General features: G+C 40.6%; 1 protein-coding gene across 26 annotated transcripts in view; it reads right to left on the bottom strand.

Moving 5' to 3' along the window:
• Window positions 1-22,568, bottom strand: part of PKP4 (plakophilin 4) — a 259,580-nt gene that overhangs the window by 188,953 nt on the left and 48,059 nt on the right. The window lies entirely within an intron of this gene.

Consider the following 22,568-nt stretch of genomic DNA (forward strand, 5'->3'; position numbering starts at 1 on the left):
GAGAAGCAAATTTTCAGTGAACAAAGAGAATTTGGAAAAGAAAGAAATATCATTGGGAAAGTAATTACTCTTGACTAAAAATAGGAGGATCCTTGCTATTTAAAGAAAGATACTGAAAAATACTGCTGTAATTGCATTACCTCACTGTGAGCGCACCATACTTAATTTCATGATATTTATTTTCTGATGACTGTCCAGATCTGTGGTATCAGATGAACATCTTCTGAATACCACTTTGCCCATGTAAGAACATGCAGGGTGATACAGGAGTACAGGCATAAAGAAGGTCACTGACCATTAGTGGCTCATCACCTAGCTGAGGCAGCAAAATATGAGTCAGACCAAGACAGAGCCAAGAGGCAAGTGATGGAGAAACAACACTGAAATCACAGGAAGCGGTATGAAAAAGAAACCATTATTTGGCAAAAGAGACTTGCATAGGTAGGCACGATTTCTACTCTCGGATTCCTCAAAGACTAGCAGACACTGCAGGTAATCACTAACACTCACAGGATAGACGACGATGACCAGGGAACCCAGGCATAACTGAGGGTGAGACACTTCTCTACGCCTCATCTCTGAACAGTCCCTAAATACCATCACCAGGATGGGGCAAAGAAGGGATGCCATAATACTGACAAGCTATACACCTAGTAAAGTAATCTGTTCATTTACACAGCTCTCATAATAATTTTAGAAGTTGGAAGGAATCAAGCTAAGACTAAAGTTACAGAATATTATTACTTCTCCCCAGTAGCAAAGCAAAAAAGCAATGACTACTTATAGGGCAAAGAGACAGTGAGAAATTAAGCTTTGTGATTCCCTCAATTATCTCAACTGGCCTGACTGGGCAATTACATTTTAGGGACCTGAGTACACTTACAAATAAGTTGCTGGACCATTTTGGCTCTTTGGAAAATCACAGAGAATGGAAAAGGTGCCAGAAAAGTGGAAACAGGAAAATGCCATTGCTGTTTTTGGAAAGAAGAAAGTAGACTCTCTTCACGTTACAAACTAGAGAGCTAGACATAGATGCTGGGTGAGATTCTTACAAGGATTTTATCCAAGAGATGACTGTGAGAATCAAAAAGGGGCACGCCAAAGAAAGTCATGTTAAGCTCATCTAATTTCTCTTTGGCACTGTAACCATGGAAGTGCAATGTGTCTAGACTCATTGAGGCATGATGATGTTAGAAGTCCCCCATGGTATTATAATCAGCAAAGAAATAGGGCAGGCACAAGGGCAACTACTGCCTCTGACATTCTGTAAATAGCTGAACAAAATATATCAAACTACAGAGTTTTCTAATGTAATGCTAGAGAGCTCTGATCCTGGTCCAGCCCTAATCAAAAACTTTAACCATAATGTCATAATAATATACAGGGCATGCTCAAATTCTTCAATGAGTAAGAATACTGAATTTACCAGGTGATGATATTCAAATATAAAAATCGCCGATACAATGCAATAATGAGTTGCTTCTAATGAGATGTAAAAAAAAAAAAAAAACAAAAACACCAAGCATAAACATAGGATCTTGTATTTAGGTTAGCTCTATAGCTCAGATGATCAAGAATCTGCCTGCAGTGCAGAGACCTAGGTTTAATCCCTGGGTCAGGAAGATCCCCTGGAGAAGGAAATGGCAATCCACTCTAGTATTCTTTCTTGCCTGGAGAATCCCATGGACAGAGGAGCCTGGTGAGCTACAGTCCATGGGGTCACAGAGTCGGACATGACTAAGTGACTAACACAACACACAACACAACAACAGCAGCACACAGGGGAAAGATTCAGTAGGCACTTTAGGTTCCAGAGCACAATGAGTGAATCAAGAACGAAGAGAGGCTTCCACACAGCCAAGGTGACACTGTTGTATCGATATCAGCATTTAAGGTGATAGAAAGAAAGGGACAAGCGAATGTACACCTCTTCTTCAGGTCCGTGTCCACCTCCAGTGATGGGTGGCACAGTACAGGAATGGACACAGGTGTATTCATTTGAGAGGATGAGTAGGATGGTGAAAGGATTCCACCATTATTTCCAGGAACAAGCACAAAATTAATGATGAGCTTGAAGCTTAGCTGAGAACACAGAAAGAACACTTGATGGTACAGGAAGAGAAAAATCTGACCTGAACAAGAAACAAGACGCTTACTCCTTGGAAGAAAAGTTATGACCAACCTAGATAGCATATTCAAAAGCAGTAACATTACTTTGCCAACTAAGGTCCGTCTAGTCAAGACTATGGTTTTTCCTGTGGTCATGTAGGGATGTGAGAGTTGGACTGTGAAGAATGCTGAGTGCTGAAGAATTGATGCTTTTGAACTGTGGTGTTGGAGAAGACTCTTGAGAGTCCCTTGGACTGCAAGGAGATCCAACCAGTCCATTCTGAAGGAGATCAACCCTGGGATTTCCTTGGAAGGAATGATGCTAAACCTGAAACTCCAGTACTTTGGCCACTTCATGGGAAGAGTTGACTCATTGGAAAAGACCCTGATGCTGGGAGGGATTGGGGGCAAGAGGAGAAGGGGACGACAGAGGATGAGATGGCTGGATGTATATCACAGACTCGATGGACGTGAGTCTGAGTGAACTCTGGGAGATGGTGATGGACAGGGAGGCCTGGCCTGCTACGATTCAGGGGGTCGCAAAGAGTCACACGACTGAGCGACTGAACTGAACTGAACTGAACTCAACAAGAAAAGGACCATGCAGACAAGCAAAGGTCTATGAATCTCTTCAGGACTGCCAAGCACAAGCAAGGTCAGAATTTCTGGTCCCGAGAGCTAGACCAAAAACTAATGCTTTTGTAGCAAACTTGTATTAACCTAAATTACTACTGTCTTTATACTCTGAATCAGATTTGGCTAACAGTTATGATTTATTATATTTATATTATAAAATTAAAGGTTGGCACTATGAGGGCAAGCTCAGGAAGGTCTTTCCTTTCAGAGTAAAGAGCCAGATGTCCAAAATTTCAAGAACTAAAACCCCAGCGGTGGTACACCCCCATCGCTGGAGGTCTTTAACCACAGTGCAGAAGATCAAGCAGCAGGGAGGGTACAGAAGGAATCCTGCATTGGGTGTGTGTCAGAAAGAGGAGACAAAGTTCTCTGGATCTTGAGGTGGAGACTAAGATATGAGGACATCTATGTTCTGAACTGACGTGAATGCTCCTCAGGGGTTTTCAGAGTGTTGTCTGCCATATCACACCTCTCTGTAAAAAAACACCTGAAGCCAGGACACTGTGTTTTTCCTGAGAGATGGTGGTGACTGGAAGTCTTACTGCTGTTTCTGTTTAGTTGCACAAAAAGCTCAGAAGAGTTTGTGATCAACTCTTACAACTGCGTTCTCATTTTATTCCAGCCTTTCATTACTTTTTAATTATTTCATTTTATTTCATTACTTTTTATCATTCTGTTGGACAGCATTCTTTTGAGCCTTGTGAAATACTTTTTGGAAAGCTATGAACTGCTGTGTTTTCACTACTACCTTTACTGAAGACAAATTTTTACATAAAACTGCTGGTATAACATCGTGTGTGTTTCTCATAGTGAACTCACAAAGTAACAAGAAATTTCCTGTTCAGGTTGCAGGCCAAGTATATTCCAGGGTGATTATAAAAGGCTTTCTTTGCAGGCTGTGGATGTAATATACACGAATAACTTAAGACTCAACTACAACCCCCTTTACCAGGGATGACAGTAACCCACAAAATCATCTCCATTAACTCAGTGAGACAGAAGATCAACTAGATACTGGATTTTCCTCTATTTACCCATTTCTACTCTCCTTACAAATCTGGAACTTTGAAAAACTCAGCAGTGGCCACAGAACTGGAAAAGGTCAGTTTTCATTTCAATCCCAGAGAAAGGCAATGCCAAAGAATGCTCAAACTACCGCACAATTGCACTCATCTCACACACTGGCAAAATAATGCTCAAATTTCTTCATGCCAGGCTTCAGCAATACGTGAACCGTGAACTTCCAGATGTTCAAGCTGCTTTTAGAAAAGGCAGAAGAACCAGAGATCAAATTGCCAACATCTGCTGGATCATGGAAAAAGGAAGAGAGTTTGGGAAAAACATTTTTTTCTGCTTTATTGACTATGCCAAAGCCTTTGACTGTGCAGATCACAATAAACTGTGGAAAATTCTGAAAGAGATGGGAATACAGACCACCTGACCTGCCTCTTGAGAAATCTGTATGCAGGTCAGGAAGCAACAGTTAGAACTGGACATGGAACAACAGACTGGTTCCAAATAGGAAAAGGGGTACGTCAAGGCTGTATATTGTCACCCTGCTTATTTAACTTATATGCAGAGTACATCATGACCAACGTAGATAGCATATTGAAAAGCAGAGACATTGGCCAACAAAGGTCCATCTAGTCAAGGCTATGGTTTTTCCAGTGGTCATATATGGATGTGAGAGTTGGACTGTGAGGAAAGCTGAGCAACGAAGAATTGATGCTTTTGAACTGTGGTGTTGGAGAAGACTCTTGAAAGTCCCTTGGACTGCAAGGAGATCCAACCAGTCCACTCTAAAGGAGATCAGTCCTGGGTGTTCTTTCGAAGGACTGATGCTAAAGCTGAAACTCCAATACTTTGGCCATCTCATGGGAAGAGTTGACTCATTGAAAAGACTCTGATGCTGGGAGGGATTGGGGGCAGGAGGAGAAGGGGATGACAGAGGATGAGATGGCTGGATGGCATCACTGTCTCAATGGACATAAGTCTGAGTAAACTCCAGGCGTTGGTGATGGACAGGGAGGCCTGGTGTGCTGTGATTCATGGGGTCACAAAGAGTCGGAGACGACTAAGTGACTGAAGTGAACCCTCCTTACTGACAAATTTTGTCAAAGTATTATAATACACTTTATTTTGTCTTGAAGTAAAATGAAGTGAAGTGAAGTAGCTCAGTCATGTCTGACTCTTTGCGACCCGCGGACTGTAGCCCACCAAGCTCCTCTGTCCATGGGATTCTCCAAGCAAGAATACTGGAGTGGGATGCCATTTCCTTCTCCAGGGGATCTTCCCGACCCAGGGATCGAACCCAGGTCTCCCACATTGCAGGCAGACGCTTTAACCTCTGCAATCCAGTGAAATACATTGGATTTTGTATTTTTTTCTCCAGTCTTTTGCATTAGCAAACTGAAGTATTAATAGCATGACTCACACCTTGAGATGGCCACTTATATTGTGTGCCCCTGAGTCAGGTGGAGTACTGACATGGTTCCTGTTGTGACAGGTAAATCCTGTAAAAGTTTAATAAAAACTAAGGATTCTATATTGGATAAACATAGACTGCACTTTGGTATTTTCAACCTTTCTAAAAATACATTTCCTATGGAGAGCAAAAAAAAAAAAAGAAATCTTTTTTGGAAAATACTATAGATTCAGTTTTTTTGTTGTTGTTGTTTGTTTGTTATAGGATTTGGGATCCTTTAAAGCACACAGCTGTCTGACATGTGAAAGGGTATGAAAAAGATAGGATGGGGATAACCAACAGGATAAGAATGTTAACTCTGAGGGGGGATGACTGGATTGAGAGGTGAGATGAGCATACATTTCTGCTATTTTCCAACTCACAACACCATGAAATAATGGAAAAAGCATTTTCTCTTTTTTAGGATAAGAAAATTAGCCAGTCTAAGAATTCAAAAAATGCTATCACTGTGCCAAAATATTAGAAAAATAATGGTTGCAGACCTATGGCAAAATAACCAGAAGCAACCAAACCACACACACATAAGCCTTGATGAGTGGCTGGAGCAGTAGGTGAGGGAGCTCAGAGTCAGAGGATCTTGGGGTTCTTAGACCTGGGCCACGATCAGATGATCAGGAGGGAAACAATGTCACTAGGTGGGTGGTTGGCCCCTCCCCTGCACATGCTAAAGCGGCAGTCACAGGCAAAGATGGAGAGAACAGGGCCTCAGTCAGTACTGATGCCCAGAAGGGACAAAATTCCCTAAACATAAAGAGCGAAGTGGTAAACTAACATCTTTAGCGTTTAAATTGAAAACTGTGTGTGTGAAGAGAAACACAGCCAAAAACCTTGAAAATGAATCATAATAGGATAAAACCAAAAATCTCTCTCAATGCAATGAACAGCAGAATCAATTTCTGTAAAAAGAATAATTCATAAGAGTGACGTAAAGGATTTGATCTGAGTACCGCCCCCCACTCCCTACCTGAAGAGAGAGAGAGAAAAGGTAAGAGTAGTTTGGAGACTTGAGACTAGGTCTAGGAGTTACGTTTACTCACCATGAGGACAAAAAAGAAAGGAAAAAGGAGACTACTAATACAAGTAAGAAATGGAAAGTTCTGAGCTGAAAACTAATACTTAAAATGGGCCAGTAAGTAAACAAAATGAATGAAACAGATTGCATCTAAACCCAATCCACTGAAATTTCTTGGTTCCAAGGATAAAGAAAAGATTGTAGATGTTACCATGCAGGAAAAATATACTGCATACAAAGGAATGAGAATCAGTTTCACATAAGCCTGGTGGTTACAGTAATAATTTCTAAGTACTAACCAAAAATCATTATCCAAATATGAAGAAAAATAAAGGCATTTTAGGACATACCAGGACCCAAGAAAATGTGGCTTCAATACTCTTCAAAGGAAGCTCTGCAACCAAATAATAAATATGATCAAAGAAGGGTTAGTACACAAGAAACAGTGCTAAGCAAATAACTCAGGAAATTGAAGGTTAAGTCTAAAGAAACTCCACAAGCTACCAACAGGAGAGGTGTGAGGAACTCAAGAAAGCAAATTGTACTAAAGTTCCTGTTTAACCTAATGGGATGAAGGGCACTCACAGGACTCCAGGGAACTGCGCCTCTGCTGCTCCTTGGACCAAGAGGCAGAGCCTACTGGCAACCCCTTGAACATGGAGATGGCCTCTTGTGACTCAGAATGTGGCCAAAGAGACTGCGTATGTACAACATTCGAGGCTAAATCTTAAAAAGGCTGTGCAGCTTCTTCAGAAACCTTGAAATCACTATGCTGTGAGAAGAGCTCGGGATTAAAAGATGCTATGAAGACACTGGCCCAGCAACGCCAGCCAGTATCGTGGAATATGTAAGACAGGCCATGTTAGAAAGTTCTGCCTTGACCAAGTCAGCAGCTGACTGCAGCCACCTGAGTGAACCCAGGTAAGATTAGCAGAACCTCCTTAACAATCTAGAATTAATGAGAAATTTAAAAACTGTTGTTTGAGCCATTGAGATTTCAGATGACTTGTTACATGGTAAGTGAAACTAACTGATACAACCATCAAGACAAGAAATGAGAATGCAGGGTGGAATTTTAACTTATCAGTGTTATTTTTAAAGTATTATAAGATTAAAAAATTAAATTTTACATGCTGAATTATCTTCTAAAGATATAGTTTATTTAATACATTATTGCTCTTCAACTTACTAAATAAGATACTATAAACTAGGTGTAACTGAAATATAAAGATGAATAAGACCTCCTATTCAATTTACAGCTTAAATGGAAAGACAAGGTAAATAAACATCCACAATAAAATACATCTCAAGATAAATGGGGTACTAAGAGCTCAAATACAGGAAGCTCAAAGAAGGGCTTCAATAGCATCTATAAATAAGCACACTACACTAGGTACAGTGAAAGTGCAGTGAAAAAGTGAAAAGTGAAGAGGAGAGTGAAAAAGTTGGCTTAAAGCTCAGCATTCAGAAAACTAAGATCATGGCATCCAGTCCCACCTGTTCAGTCGCTCAGTCGTGTCCGACTCTTCGTGACCCCATGAAATGCAGCATGCCAGGCCTCCCTGTCCATCACCAACTCCCGGAGTTCACCCAAACTCATGTCCATTGAGTTGGTGATGCCATCCAGCCATCTCATCCTCTGTCGTCCCCTTTACTTAACGGCAAACAGATGGGGAAACAGTGGAAACAGTGGCTGACTTTATTTTGGGGGCTCCAAAATCACTGCAGATGGTGATTGCAGCCATGAAATTAAAAGACACTTACTCCTTGGAGGGAAAGTTATAACCAACCTAGATAGCATATTAAAAAACAGAGACATTACTTTGCCGACAAAGGTCCATCCAGTCAAGGCTATGGTTTTTCCAGTGGTCATATATGGATATGAGAGTTGGACCATAAAGAAAGCTGAGCACCGAAGAATTGATGCTTTTGAACTGTGGTGTTGGAGAAGACTCGTGAAGAGTCCCTTGGACTGCAAGGAGAGCCAACCAGTCCATCCTAAAGGAGATCAGTCCTGGGTGTTCATTGGAAGGACTGATGTTGAAGCTGAAACTCCAATACTTTGGCCACGTGCTGTGAAGAGCTGACTCATTTTAAAAGACCCTGATGCTGGGAAAGACTGAAGGCAGGAGAAGGGGACGATGGAGCATGAGATGGTTGAATGGCATCACTGACTCGATGGACCGGAGTTTGGGTAAACTCCGGGAGTTGGTGATGAACAGGGAGGCCTGTGTGGTGCGGTCAAATGGGGTCACAGAGTTGGACACGACTGCGCGACTGAACTGAACTGAACACCAGGTGCAGCAGAAGGATACAGGTAGGGAGAAGCCTAGCTATAATGCATTCATTTTATTAAGCTTTTATATGTAAAAATTTGCTTCAGGTTTAACAGATTTCTCAAAATTTTCCCTAGAGTCTTATTTTATATGTAATCAAGGGTATGGCAAGCCATATCAAATCTAAAGCAGTTTAAATAAAAATTTGTTTTTATCATTAGTTTTCCATATCAAATGCTAGTGTTAAAGATTAAAGACTAATAAAACCACTAGCACAGCACATATGGGGATTCAGAAATATGGTAATTTGTAAGTGAATAACCAGAGGCAATAAAAACAAACTAAAATTGTTTAATTAACGACTTGGGCATTTAATAACATTTATAAGATCTATTTTGAAAAGAAGTATACAGTCTACTAACAACCAATTATCTTATGCAGTGTCTGTCTTTTAGTTTATGACAGTGATTTTTTTTTAACATGGACTCTTTAAATGACTTCTGAGTGTCTTGTGATTTACACCAGGCTTTCTAGCTGATAATAACCTCCAAGTTCTGTATTAGATGTCTCAGAAGTGTTATATCAGACTTCTTTTTAAATTATAAATTTATTTGTAATTTGAAAGATTCAATTTAAAATTTAAAATTCTCAAAATATGCTCCATGGACTACTTCTAGTACATCAGAAACAATGTTTCCAAAGTTGGGAAGTATAAGTGTGGGAAATGCTTCCTCTTGAAGATTCCTGAACACATTGTTATTTAAAGTGAGACCTGTGGGCCAGCGATACTGGCAGCCCTTTAGAGCTTAAAAGAAACGCACAATTTCAGGCCTCACCCCAGACCTACTGAATCAATCTTCATGTGAATAACATCACCAGTGTTTTGTACACATGTTCATGATTCAGAAGCAGTGGCATAGAGCATTTAAAGACTGAGAAATCTCAAAGTAAATGAACGTGTTTAATCTCATCTATCTCAGTATCTCACACTTATCTGACCCGCAATTGTTTTCAGGGCCACCTATTAACATTCTGAGGAACATGCTTTGGGAAATCCTACAAGATAATAATTACTATTAATGAGCAAATAAAGCTAGAAAGAGGTACTGCTCCATTCTTCACAATTAAAATTTGGCTCTCTCAGCTTTCCCAATAATAGCGTATTATAAGAAAAACATTAAGTACTTTAAAGAAAATAGTACAGAAAAATTAAAGTTCTCTTCAATAAAGGCACCTGCCAACAAAATTAAGCATGGAGTTGTGTTTTGGCTGTTAAGTTGGGTAACAACTTCTTGGAAAATGTCATTTCTGAATGAAAGAATAAAATGGTTTTCTAGAAAAAGAACTCAACCTGCTCCAGGCCAGGTGTGAACTTTAATTATATTTTTCATGCTTGTCCCATGAACATTTATGTGGAAATAGACATGGTATATGGTACACACTGGTACCGTGGTTGGGAAGATCAACTCCCTATCCGAGACATACAACAATGTGCCTAAAACAAGTCCAGTTCAATATAGATATTAATCTAGAAGGTGCTTTCCTAAAAGCACAAGTAAAGAAGGAAAGCTGACAGTTTTGATTTGAAGTGTCATCAAAAACCGGAGAAGGCAATGGCACCCCACTCCAGCACTCTTGCCTGGAAAATCCCATGGACGGAGGAGCGTGGTGGGCTACAGGCCATGGGGTCGCTAAGAGTTGGACACGACTGAAGTGACTTAGCAGCAGCAACATTATCAAAAACACTGATCTTATACATGCTTGAACTCACTTTTAATAATACCAGTTTAATTAATAATGTATGGTTCCAAATTTTCAAGTAGCTCTGGAAAATCCTACATCTAAAAAGGCATCAAAACTGGAAGTATGATAGATTAACAACTGTAATAACAATCCTTTTTGTCCCTGTCTTCAGCAAGTTGAAGTCAGAGAAATGATACTTGTATTTCAGCCTCCTTTAATTAATTTAATTAGGGCTTCCCTGGTGGCTCAGATGGTAAAGCATCTGCCCACAATGGGGGAGACCTGGGTTCGATCCTTGGGTTGGGAAGATCCCCTGGAGAAGGAAATGGCAACCCACTCCCGTATTCTTGCCTGGAAAATCCCATGGACAGAGGACCCTGGTAGACTACAGTCCATGGGGTCGCAAAGAGTTGGACACAACTAAGCAACTTCACCTTCTGTCTTTAATTAGTTTAGATTTTGTGCACTTAATACTATATTTTCCAGAAGACATACACATTTCCACACTTAACAGCTCCGAACAGCTTTTTGAAAAAAGCACAAGAAGAAAAATCACAAAGCTTCTAGCATTTTGTTTATCACAGATGGAGCATGCAGGGAACTAGACTGAATTTCCGATTCACTGTTCTGCATCTACCAATCATACACTCTAGATTCAGTGAGACCAGGGACTCTTTTCATCTAAATCACCATGGTATTCTCAGCACCAATAAAATGCCTGAAACATAGTAGGTGTTCAATAGAGTTTGTCGAGTGAAAGAAGAAAACAATGAGATGAAGACTGAGGGGAAGAACGACAATGTATCTTCACTTTTATCAAAGACATATTTACATGCCAAGCAGTGTCAGGCTTCAGAATCATCCAGATGCTGAAGGAGCTCACATTCTAACAGGAGAGAAAGGAATAAAAAGAGTGTGATAAATGCAACAGTAAAGATGATAAAATATGCCACAACGGGAGGGACATCCAGGAACATGAGAGTCACTACAGAGACAAAGAGACACGGCATCACAATGCGCTGTGTTCAGAGAACAACAGATTAAAATTAGGGTGGAGAGCAGCAGAAGAAAAGGAGAGAGAAAACTCTGGATATGAAAAGATGAAGGATCCGTTGTTGTTGCTGTCGTTTAGCTGCTCAGTTATGTCTGAGTCTTTACGAACCCATGAACTGCAGTCTGCCAGGCTCCTCTGTCCATGGAATTTTACAGGCAAGAATACTGGAGTGGGTTGCCATTCCCTTCTCCAGAAGATCTCCCCAACCTACGGATCAAACGTGAGTCTCTTGCATATCCTGCACCGGTAGGCAGATGTTTTACTACTAGCGCCACCTGGGAAGCCCTGGGAAACAAAGAACCAGTAAATGCATTCCCCTCAAGAACTTTATAAAATCTATAATCAGGAAAAGACTATATAAAACACAGGCATGATTATGCCCCGTCACATGTAATTAACATCAGAATTGGAGGAGGGGACATTGTGAGTGTGAAGAATGGGAGAGGAAAATCTAGATTGTGGCCCTATCTGGGGAAGTCAAATCTATGAGGCTACTAGGAAGATCTCTGTAAGCTCTTTAAGGGAAGAGATGGTCCTGAAACGAGACCTCTCTTGAAACTCTGCTCATCTTTGACATGATTCTAGGCTCATCACTGCAGCAGTTACCCGGGTGCCAGAAGGGAGAAGCCTACTCAACAACCATGAGCACTCTGGCAATTAAGAATTCATAAATTAATAAATGAGCGCTCTGGTTTACAGATTAGTTCTGGTTCCTAGAAGTGCAGAACTGAGGACAGGCTCAGCACTGTGCTGACCTCAGAACTCAGGATGGGTTTGAGGAGGCCTGGCCTCTGCCACTAGTTGTTCCCCCCCAAAAAAATCTAGCTGAGGAGTGGTTCACCCCAATTCAGAAATGTAAGAAAGGGTTAACACAAAACAAATGAAAAGGTTAGTCAACAGGAGTAACTGATGTCCATTAGTCACCCAGGAACATGATAAAAACAAACAGCTACATACTTACCAAGCTGCCCATGAAAGCTGTACATGGGGCCCTATCCACAGTCTACACTTCTGTTTACCTGCTGTGCTCGTATGCTGCGTGACCACCATATGCACGGCAATGAAACTTGATTCTTTCAACATTCACTAGTTTAAGTCAACTTCTGCAGAACCATGCCTTAATTCTAGGTTATCATTTATATCTAAAACCTGTTTTTAAATTTTGCTTTCAAAAACCAGTGTATTTACTCATCTAAAGTGCAAACAATTTCAATACCAAGAACCAGGATAGCATGGTTCTGTATTCCACATGTGGCATCCAGAAAGCACCTAGGAGGGTTTTCCCGATTTTATACATCTTAAAAATAAAGCCTGTAGTCATTGAAGTTCACAGTACTTGTCTGTTTCTCATCTGGTCTCCCTGGGAGCACAAATGCATACAAAAGACTATGCAATAATACAGAACTGTCTTTAACTTTGCAATAAGCAACCAGAAAAAACTTCTCTCCAACAAGGTGCTCTCATAACATACAAAACAATTAAGATACAATTCATAACATACCATTTCTACTGGCTTTACTACTATCCATTTTTATGACTAAATATATTTTCATTGAGTTTTTTTATTAAGCATACTAGGGGACTGATTCAGAGAGGGTATCTATTATGAATAGTTTGTGTTTACATATGCTATTTCACACATAACATTTTAAATGGCATGCCACAGTCAAAGGAAAGGTAAATAAATGTTTTCTGGATGAAAGCTTGAATGCAAATAAAATTAGACAACAGAAATGTTTCACTCTGAAAATGTCTTCCTAACTGGTCTTACTGTGTCTGTCTGCCTGTGTCTCTCTCTAATAAAATTCAGTACTGCTTTCCAGAAGGAAGTTCAGTCAGGTAACACAGTTAACCAAGCAAATATTATTCATCAGATAAACAATACATTAAATATTTTGAAGTTACAGCAAACTCTCCCCCTCCAAAGGGCAGAATATTTGTTTTGAAGTACTGCTAAGTTTCAGCATTCAAATAAAATTTATCTCAAAATAACTAAAAAGCACAATTTTGACCCCACTCCAGTACTCTTGCCTGGAAAATCCCATGGACGGAGGAGCCTGGAAGGCTGCAGTCCATGGGGTCGCGAAGAGTCGGACACAACTGAATGACTTCACTTTCACTTTTCACTTTCATGCACTGGAGAAGGAAATGGCAACCCACTCCAGTATTGTCTGGAGAATCCCAGGGATGGGGGAGCCTGGTGGGCTGCCGTCTATGGGGTCACACAGAGTCGGACAAGACTGACGTGACTTAGCAGCAGCAGCATACAATATGTATGGGAAACTGAAATCACTGACTTCAAGGATTTGAGAAAATGTTCTGTGAAGATTGGTATCACAGTAGAAGCCTCTAACATGGGCTTTTAGACCTTTGCCTGTTTCCTCTCCCCTGCATTCCTCTCCTCCCTCAACCCACATGGGCTCACAGAAGTCTTCCCTGACCACTGCGGTCTTCCGGAAACAAGAGGAATTGAGCAGCCCTTTCAAGGATGAAGAATGGTGGATGGTGGAAATTTATACAGCAGTATAGATCACCACAGAAATCAGAGGCAAAAGTCAGGTAGAAATCTGGAAGGGACCCAACTGCATCTGCCTGTCCCTAAACCATGGGCATCCTTGCACGCAGTAGCTCCCTCAACACAAAGCCTCTCTCTTTGGTGCTAACCGCAGGCCTGAGATCTGCTGTGAGGTTGGCTGAGTGGAATCACAGCCTCTCCCTCCCCTTCACAGAGCTCCAGCTCTGGACTGTCTTGCTGCTTCCTGAGAGTAGCTACTCCACCTCCTGTCATGTCAAATTCCACAAGCAAGCATAAAACCAAGCTCACTGCCTTCTGCCTCACCAAACTGTTTCTTCCTTCGACACAGAGTCTGTACGTGCCTCCTTAAGAAGGCATTTCTCAACGTGCTCTGGAAATGCTTTTTTTCTTTTTTGATGACTCACTCCTCTGGTGCAACTAATCTAGAGTCTTAACCAGCACACAATATTCATTTTCACCTACTTGTATCTGTCCTATAAATGTTCTCTCATCTATGTAGACTTATGTTGATTGAAACCAGGACCCTTGTCTTAGACATGTCTTTCCTCTGGTGTCTAACAATGTGCTAGGGCATTTCATACAATGCTTGCTGACAGAACAGGTTTTACTATGTGAGGAGTTGAAAACAGAAAGTGGCATTCTACTGCTGCGCTTACTGAAAAATGTTTAATATATCAGATGGCTCATAGTAAAAAAGCCACTGAATAAACTGCTTCCCTAAAGAAGTCTTTTGTTCAGTAGCTGGCACTAAAAATGTCAGAAAGAGTCTGATTTCATTTTCAATCTTCCTACTTGGGTAACCTGTTTCTTTTTAGGGTGAGGGTTTTGTCTTTATTAAAGGAAGAACTTAGGAAAATAGCCACAAGTCAAGGAAGCTAAATTCCATTAGCAAGAGAGATAACACAACCTTTGTCACAATGTGGTCACACTAGTATTTCTAAATTCTCAGCTGCAGATCTAGCGTATAATTAGTGTACTTTTAATGAAACCCTATACATCAGAGTTATGATTCCCACAATAACCCAGAAAGCTGTTATCAAAGTCTTTATTCTGTTTCAATATATCTAAACATCACCAGTTCCCATTAAATGGGCAGAAAAATAAATGGACTGAATTGAATTATTCCATACCTTAAAGACATGTTTTTTATTGCTGCTAATAAAAACATAGATATATGTGCTATGATTTCATGAATAGTCAAAAACAGCATTTAATGATTCTAAAATTGTGTTAAAATAACTCAAAGATTAACTATGTTTTATATATACCTCTGATACATTTTTTTTTTTTTTTGCTTAAAACTTCATTATTCAGAGTGCAAAGATAACTTTGAAGTGAAGTGAAGTCGCTCACTCGTGTCTGATTCTTTGCGGACCCTATGGACTATAGCCTACCAGGCTCCTCCCTCCATGAGATACTGGAGTGGGTTGCCATTTCCTTCTCCAGGGGATCTTCCTGACTCAGGGATAGAACCTGGGTCTCCAACATTCCAGGCAGATGCTTTAACCTCTGAGCCTTTAGCCTATCAAAATAAATTCATCACAAATTAATCATCTATCAGAATATAAATTGGCACGACACAACTAGATCTCAAAAGATAAGTATGACTTTTGGGTTTAAACTATTGTGCCCTAGATGCATTTCTGTATTATTTTAATTTGGGGGGTAGAGGAGGAGGCTTGCCTTTATTAATCTGAAGATCATAAACTGATTTGAAGTTCACTGATAGGTTGATAGGGCTATGCTCATGTCTCTTGAATACTGCAGAAAACCTATCTAACACCCTCTGAAAGGTAGAACATTCACCAATAAAGTATGGCATTACAGAGTATGAATAAGTAATGTTGATAAATATTTAGAACCCTGGCAGTACAAAGAAAGAGAACACATGTCAGATGACTTTCTACAGCCGCCCCACAATCTCTCTACAGTTAAGATAATAGTGTAAATATAAAAAATTTGATGCCCAATCAGCATACCAGGATTAAAAAGGCTATGACAAAAGGACCATCTGTCTACATGAAAGTGTGTGCCCTTACACCCTGTAAGAATTACAGCAACATACGTAATTTTGAACATCAGAGGCACCATAAATATGACTAATTTAAAATGTTTGGTGAAGATGGAGCAAACTGGTATTTTGATAGAATAGAAAAAGACACTGAAACGGCAATCTGCTCACTTTATAGCTCAACAAGTCTCTTCTCTTTCTGAGTCACTACACTCCTACTCTTAGAGCAGCTGGATCTCTTGGTATCAATTTCCTACCTATATATCAATTACAAACTATCAGTAAGAATGAGGAATTGTCTAGGATACAAAGTGGTTCCTACTGTTCCCTCACTGGCATCTTCCTTTCTCTTTTCAATGTCTTATACAGAATGTCTAAAGGATAAAATGTTCCTTGGGTGGGGAAAATTGGACATACCTATTGAAGGAAAAAGGCAGCAGTCACTCTGTGGTAGAACCACAATGAGCAGAGATGGAGGATGGAGGAAGTCTACCCCTGGGGGCAGACCCAGGAATATTTCAATTGTGAACAAAAGCCCACCATGAAGGGCTGCTGCTGCTGCTGCTAAGTCGCTTCAGTCGTGTCTGACTCTGCGCGACCCCATAGACAACAGCCCACCAGGCTCCCCGGTCCCTGGGATTCTCCGGGCAAGAACACTGGAGTGGGTTGTCATTTCCTTCTCCAGTGCATGAAAGTGAAAAGTGAAAGTGAAGTCACTTCTTCACGACCCCATGGACCGCAGCCTACCAGACTCTGCCATCCATGGGATTTTCCAGGCAAGAGTACTGGAGTGGGGTGCCACTGCCTTCTCCGAGCAGTCTACATTCCAGCAATTCTATGAACCCTAAGACCCCAAACATCACTTTCATATCCCTTGCTTAATAGAATGTATTTTCTCTACTCTTCTGCTACTATTGAGAGAGACAAAAGAAGTTTGAGCAAGACATCAATGTTAACCTCAGTAATCTGATGATCCAAATGAACCAAAAAATATTAAAGTAACCAAGAAGTCAAAAGTCTGCTTCCCTATCAAGACAGTACAGCAAGGGACAGAGCTGGGAAAGTGTCAGATGAAACACATCTGAGACTTGCTTGGGACAGTCTCATGTTGCCATAAGTGGGTCCCAGTTTCAAGTACTCTGTTGATCTTCACCACCAAGACACCTAAACCAGCTGGCTTTCAGTTTACTTTCGACTCACAGCTGCCATGAGCAGCTCCTGAAATTACATCACAACAAAGCCATTCCATTAACAGCATAAACTCATCCTCACACATCATAGAGGTTTAGTCACACCGGCCTCTCTCCAAACTTGTATACAACCATTCAGTAAGTGATATCAATCATTTCTGGATCAGGACATCTGTACCACTGCCAAATACACATATCATGATAAATGTACGGAATATGAAAACACCCAAGTAATGGGCATGCCACCTTGTCCTTCAAAGGGAAAGAAAGAACAGAACAGACTATGGCTGGATGGAACGGGCTTTAGGTTGGCCAAAAGAATCACTGCACTACTTCCCACTCCTGACTTTCTATAATTCCTCACAGTTATTCATGAGACATAAAGTAGTGGCAGCACCTCATAAGACTATGTCCTCTACACACAGTCATGAACAATGACCATAAACTAAAGATGGCACTTTTACAAAACATTTAGCAGTTCTCTTATTAACCTAATCACGTCTGATTTATCTTCTCTAGTCAAAAATAAATATTTTAATTGGCTGTTCCATCACTTCTAAAAGCACACAAGGTGAAATTACATTTATAGGAACTTCTTGGCAACGTTTCATGGGAGCATTTTAGTCAGAGGGAATAGGGAAAAGTTCCACTCTAACCCTTCCCTAGTCTCTTCAGAGTTTTAGAATATTTTAATTTATAAAGTTTTATTAAAAGCTTAAAAGCAAATAGACATAGGAATAAATTTTGAAGAGATAATTACATCAATTATTGACCAGATTTCAGAAGTAATCACAAAACAAACAGCATTAAACGCAGTAGCAACTCTTACTGCTAAAGGATGCCCTTGTGTCAACAACACGATTAGTCACACTTCTTTCAGAAACTTCTGAGGTCACCAACACAAATCTAAATGTTTATGTGGCTCAATTATGTGGTAGCAATATATACTTGAAGACAAATAAAAACAGCAGCTTCACAGAACTCTGGAAACAAAAAGGACCCTTGACGACCATCTAGTTGAGTGGTTTTTCAAATTCCTTATTCTCAACCCTCCTTCTAAATAAACTCAAGATAATACCAATAAGAAAGAAAGAAAAAGAAAACCAGGAGCTATTCTTGACCGACTGTTTTCTCTCCTCAACCACAGCCAGTCAGGAGGCTCCCTGAGGAAGGTCATTTCACCTCAAGGCTTGCACTTCAGAGATTCCTGGAAGCTCATTAGCCTAGTCTTGCTAAGGGGTCTGCCGGTTCTCAAGGGAGTGAGCAACCAAAGCAGTACAGTCCTAGAAGAAACGCAAGTCTGTCACATCCAACTCAAAAGTACTTCCTTCTTACTACACAACCTTTTTAAAATTCAAATTTCACATATAGCTTTGAGGAAAAAAGTTCAGATGTACTATTTTCCAAATGTTTCTGTGTTTCAGAATGAGAACAGCGCAAACTCACATTTGAAGGCATGCCTGCTGAGAAGGGCAGAGCTCTTCTGCACCAGAGTGGAGGCTGGCAGAGGTGAGCCTCAGCCCAGTCCAGGCTCCTTGACCCGCACCTGCACTTCAGGAACTCGGCACTCTGCCCCTTTCTCTAACTGCCCCTGCACCTGCTGGGCCAGGCCCTGGCACGCTCCCATTCCAGCTCTACGTCCCTTACCTCATACTGCTGAGGCACTTAAGCTGAGTCAATCCTCACCTTAAGTGGACCTCACCAACACTCCCATCATTCCATGGCTTTCTTTTCTTTCCTCTCATCCACCCTGCTATTTTTCATATTAACACTCATCACTACCTGATCTCATCGTCCCTTGCTTCGAATATAAGCAGCATGAGTATGGTAGAGACTGTGTTCACTAGTTTATCACGAATAGCAGCAGGGTGCAGGAGAAAGAGCTTTGGCCTCAGCGAAGCCCTCCTTGCATGACTGTGCTGTGCTTAGTCACTCAGTCGTGCCCGACTCTTCAGCACGTCAATCCTCTTACGACTAGGACTCAGTTTTTTGAGTCCTGATTCCTCCTAAGCCCTAGGAGTTCCCAAGGTGTTTGGTTTTCCAAACAAGATCTATTTGAAGGGAAAGGGGGCTGCGGGAGGTAAAACCTTAGCGATCACTTTTAGGATAACCACTAAAAATATGATCTGGAGCTCTAAGCTCAATTTCAATTTTCACGCTTCCTGACCATCAACAGGGTATTCTTCCAGACACTCAAAAACTCTGCATGCCCACAGCTGAGTTCATCATCTTCTAAACTCGAAGTTTATGGAGCGCCCTTCTTATCAGGACTGTAATAGTTATCGAATGCATTCTTATGATTTCCTCATGAACCAAGCAGGAACAGTATAGAAATGTTTTATAAGCTAGAGTCCATGAAAATCAGGACAGGAATGAACATTTCTCTTACTTTCCACTTGAAAACACCATTAAGCTCTTTTGTCCATTTTCTCATATGGAAGAAGCATCTTGGCCAAACTGGTATGAGCAGGCTGTTTGGCAATCTACAGTGACTCCATCTGTCATAATCAACAGGAGAGTCATCAAAAACGAAGCTAAAGCATCACTGAAATTGCACTGAAGTAACTGGAAAATGTAACATTACATGGATACTCAATGTTCTCAACATTTTGGGAGCTATCATAGTAAACATGGTTAGTAGATAGTGAAAGTCGCTCAGTCCTGTCTGACTCTCTGCAACCCCATGGAATTCTCCAGGCCAGAATGCTGAAGTGGGTAGCCATTCCCTTCTCCAGGGTATCTTCCCAGCTGAGGGACTGAATCCAGGTCTCCCGCGTTGCAGATGGATTTTTTTACCAACAGAGCTATGAGAGAAGCCCTAAACGTGATTAGAGAGTAATAATGATAAAGAATTGGAGCGACCTCCCTGGTGGTCCAGTGGTTAAGAATCCACCTGCCGATGCAGGGGATGTGGGTTCCAGTCCTGGTTCGGGAAGATTCCACACGCCACGGAGCAGCGAAGCCCGTGCAACACAGCTACTGAGCCTGGGCTCTAGAGCCCGTTCACAACATGCAGAGCAGCCCACACGCCGCAACTAGAGAAGGCCCTCCCGCTGCCATCAAGATGCAGCACAGCCCTAAATAAGCAAAAAACACAAATGTTTTAAAGAAGAACTGGAAACTCCAGTGAATCTGGAAGACGCACATAAAAAGAACATCTAACTTGCTATACACTTACATTCCAGATTAGCTAATAAAGTTTTTTGAAAACATATAAGAAGAAGATTCTAAGACTAGCTTGAATTATGAACCCAAATGATCCCCGAAAGAACTTTTTAAAAAAGTTAATCCACCTATTCCAGTAATTATTACTAACAAGTAAGAGAAGAGTAAAAGCTTACTTTTGGGTTTAACTTGCTTCCCACTTTTGACAGTACATGCACTAAATTATCAGTGAGATAACCAACCACCCCTCAGGATCACAAGTATGAGAAGCAACGGTTATAAAAACTGCAAAGTCAATAAACCAGATAACTCTCTGATATTCACAGTTGGATCAGTTGTTTTCAAGGAACAACTCCATGATGCTAGGGCAAGATGAACTGCTATATAAATCATTTGTTCAACATTTACTGAATGTCCCCTTTATGAAACCTGGAACTGGGCATGTACTTTATAGAAACCTATTTATCCTGAGTTCCTAGTACTGACACAAAGTTAATAGTTTAGAAGTCTTTGCAAAGCTCCATTTACCATCTCTCAAATTATTAATGAAAACTAGCAAATATTCTCAGAATAGCAAAAAAAGGGAATATGGCTAAAAAAGCAACTTAAGTATAAGTTTGGGAACCATACAAACTCCAGTAAACCATTCTTACCTTTCCTTTGTTCTCTTGTACCTCAACTCATTATATCTGAAAATCACAATAGATCACTGCTCACTTGATTTCCCAACCAGCAGTGCTGAAAGCGCAGTCTCGCAGGGCCAACAACACCCCAACCTGCTGAATCAGACTCCAGGAGTAAGCATGGCTATTTGTTTTTAAGAAGCCCTCTGGGTGGTCCTGATACACACTTAAGGCTGAGAAAACCCAAAACAACAAATTAGAGAGTACATTCATAACTGTATACACAAAGATGAAGATATAGTTTGGGTAATACTTATAGAAAACCTTATAATAAATATGTTAAAGATCATAATTTTTTAACTATAGGAATAATGTTGTACTTTTACAATGTTAATAATTAACTCAAAATATTTCATTTACTGGACTTGGAATTAAAAACAGTTCTGAGTAAATGAATGGTTATGAACTATGCCCAGCTGCTAAAATTTCCTATTAAAAAATAAAAAGGAGGTGTTTCAAATATTTGGAATGTTCAAATTTTCAACATAAAATTTCAGTGAGATATGTAAGATCTTAAATTTAAGGCATAATTTAAAAAATTGCAATTATATTCCCACTAAGAAAATAATTTGATAAAATATTAACTTTTATATAAGCATACAGTCTCACTTTACAAAAATATTCTTTCCTTTATAAAATTACTTAATGGGACTTCATTTTAATAACAATTTCCCTTAGGGCTTCCCAGGTGGCTCAGAGTATAAAGCGTCTGCCTGCAATGCGGGAGACCTGGGTTTGATCCCTGGGTTGGGAAGATCCCCTGGAGAAGGAAATGGCACCCCACTCCAGTATTCTTGCCTGGAAAAGCCCATGGATGGAGGAGCCTGGTGCACTACAGTCCACAGGGTCGCAAAGAGTCGGACATGACTGAGCGACTTCACTTCCCTTAGTCTGCTACTCAACTATCTGTTTATAAGTTACCACAATATTTTTGAATCCTTAGAGAAGGAGGAAATTAGAGGTAAAAGGAGAATCAAGAGGACCTATACTCAAGTCTCAAACAGCTGCCGATTTGTTTCAACAGCTATGAAACAAATTGAAAATGAAGCATCACTGAAACTCCTGGTGACATATCTTCCACATGAGTAGACGTGCATCTAAGAAATGCCAGAAACACAGCAACTACAGCTAACAACTTGAATACTGCCTGTGTCATCTGACAAACGTCGCTTCCAGGAGCGCTTCCAATTCCTTCACATGTGCTATGCTCAAAGTTTTAATTAGGCTGAAGAATTCCTACGAGGGGAGGTTCTAACTGAATCTATGCAAAACAGATGTGGATAGCCATGCTAAGAAAAGTGTAAGCAGGCCTGAAGCCTTCTTACTGAGAATTCTCATAGCATTCTTAAAGGTATAAATAGAAGGCCAGAGAGCAGAAAGACTAGAGAATTTGTGCCAAAAGTTTATTTTAAAACAGGGAGAGCTTCCTATTCTTTGCTTTTATGAATGTCTAACTTTTAATCTTACAGAACCCATCTCTAACACACTGGAGAGCTGTACCACAAGTAAACATTCTGAGTCACCATCAGCACCTGTTAGCATGTATGAGCTAACTTTGTGAATCGCCTTTCTCTCTCACTGCACCAAAGGCATCTGGGTATTCTCTACGAGGGAGCAGTGCCCTGGAAACATTTTATATTCGACATGGGACTAGCTGGGCTGAGGGGC

Source organism: Ovis aries, chromosome 2 (genome assembly GCF_016772045.2).
Source record: "Ovis aries strain OAR_USU_Benz2616 breed Rambouillet chromosome 2, ARS-UI_Ramb_v3.0, whole genome shotgun sequence".
Classification (NCBI taxonomy): domain Eukaryota; kingdom Metazoa; phylum Chordata; class Mammalia; order Artiodactyla; family Bovidae; genus Ovis; species Ovis aries.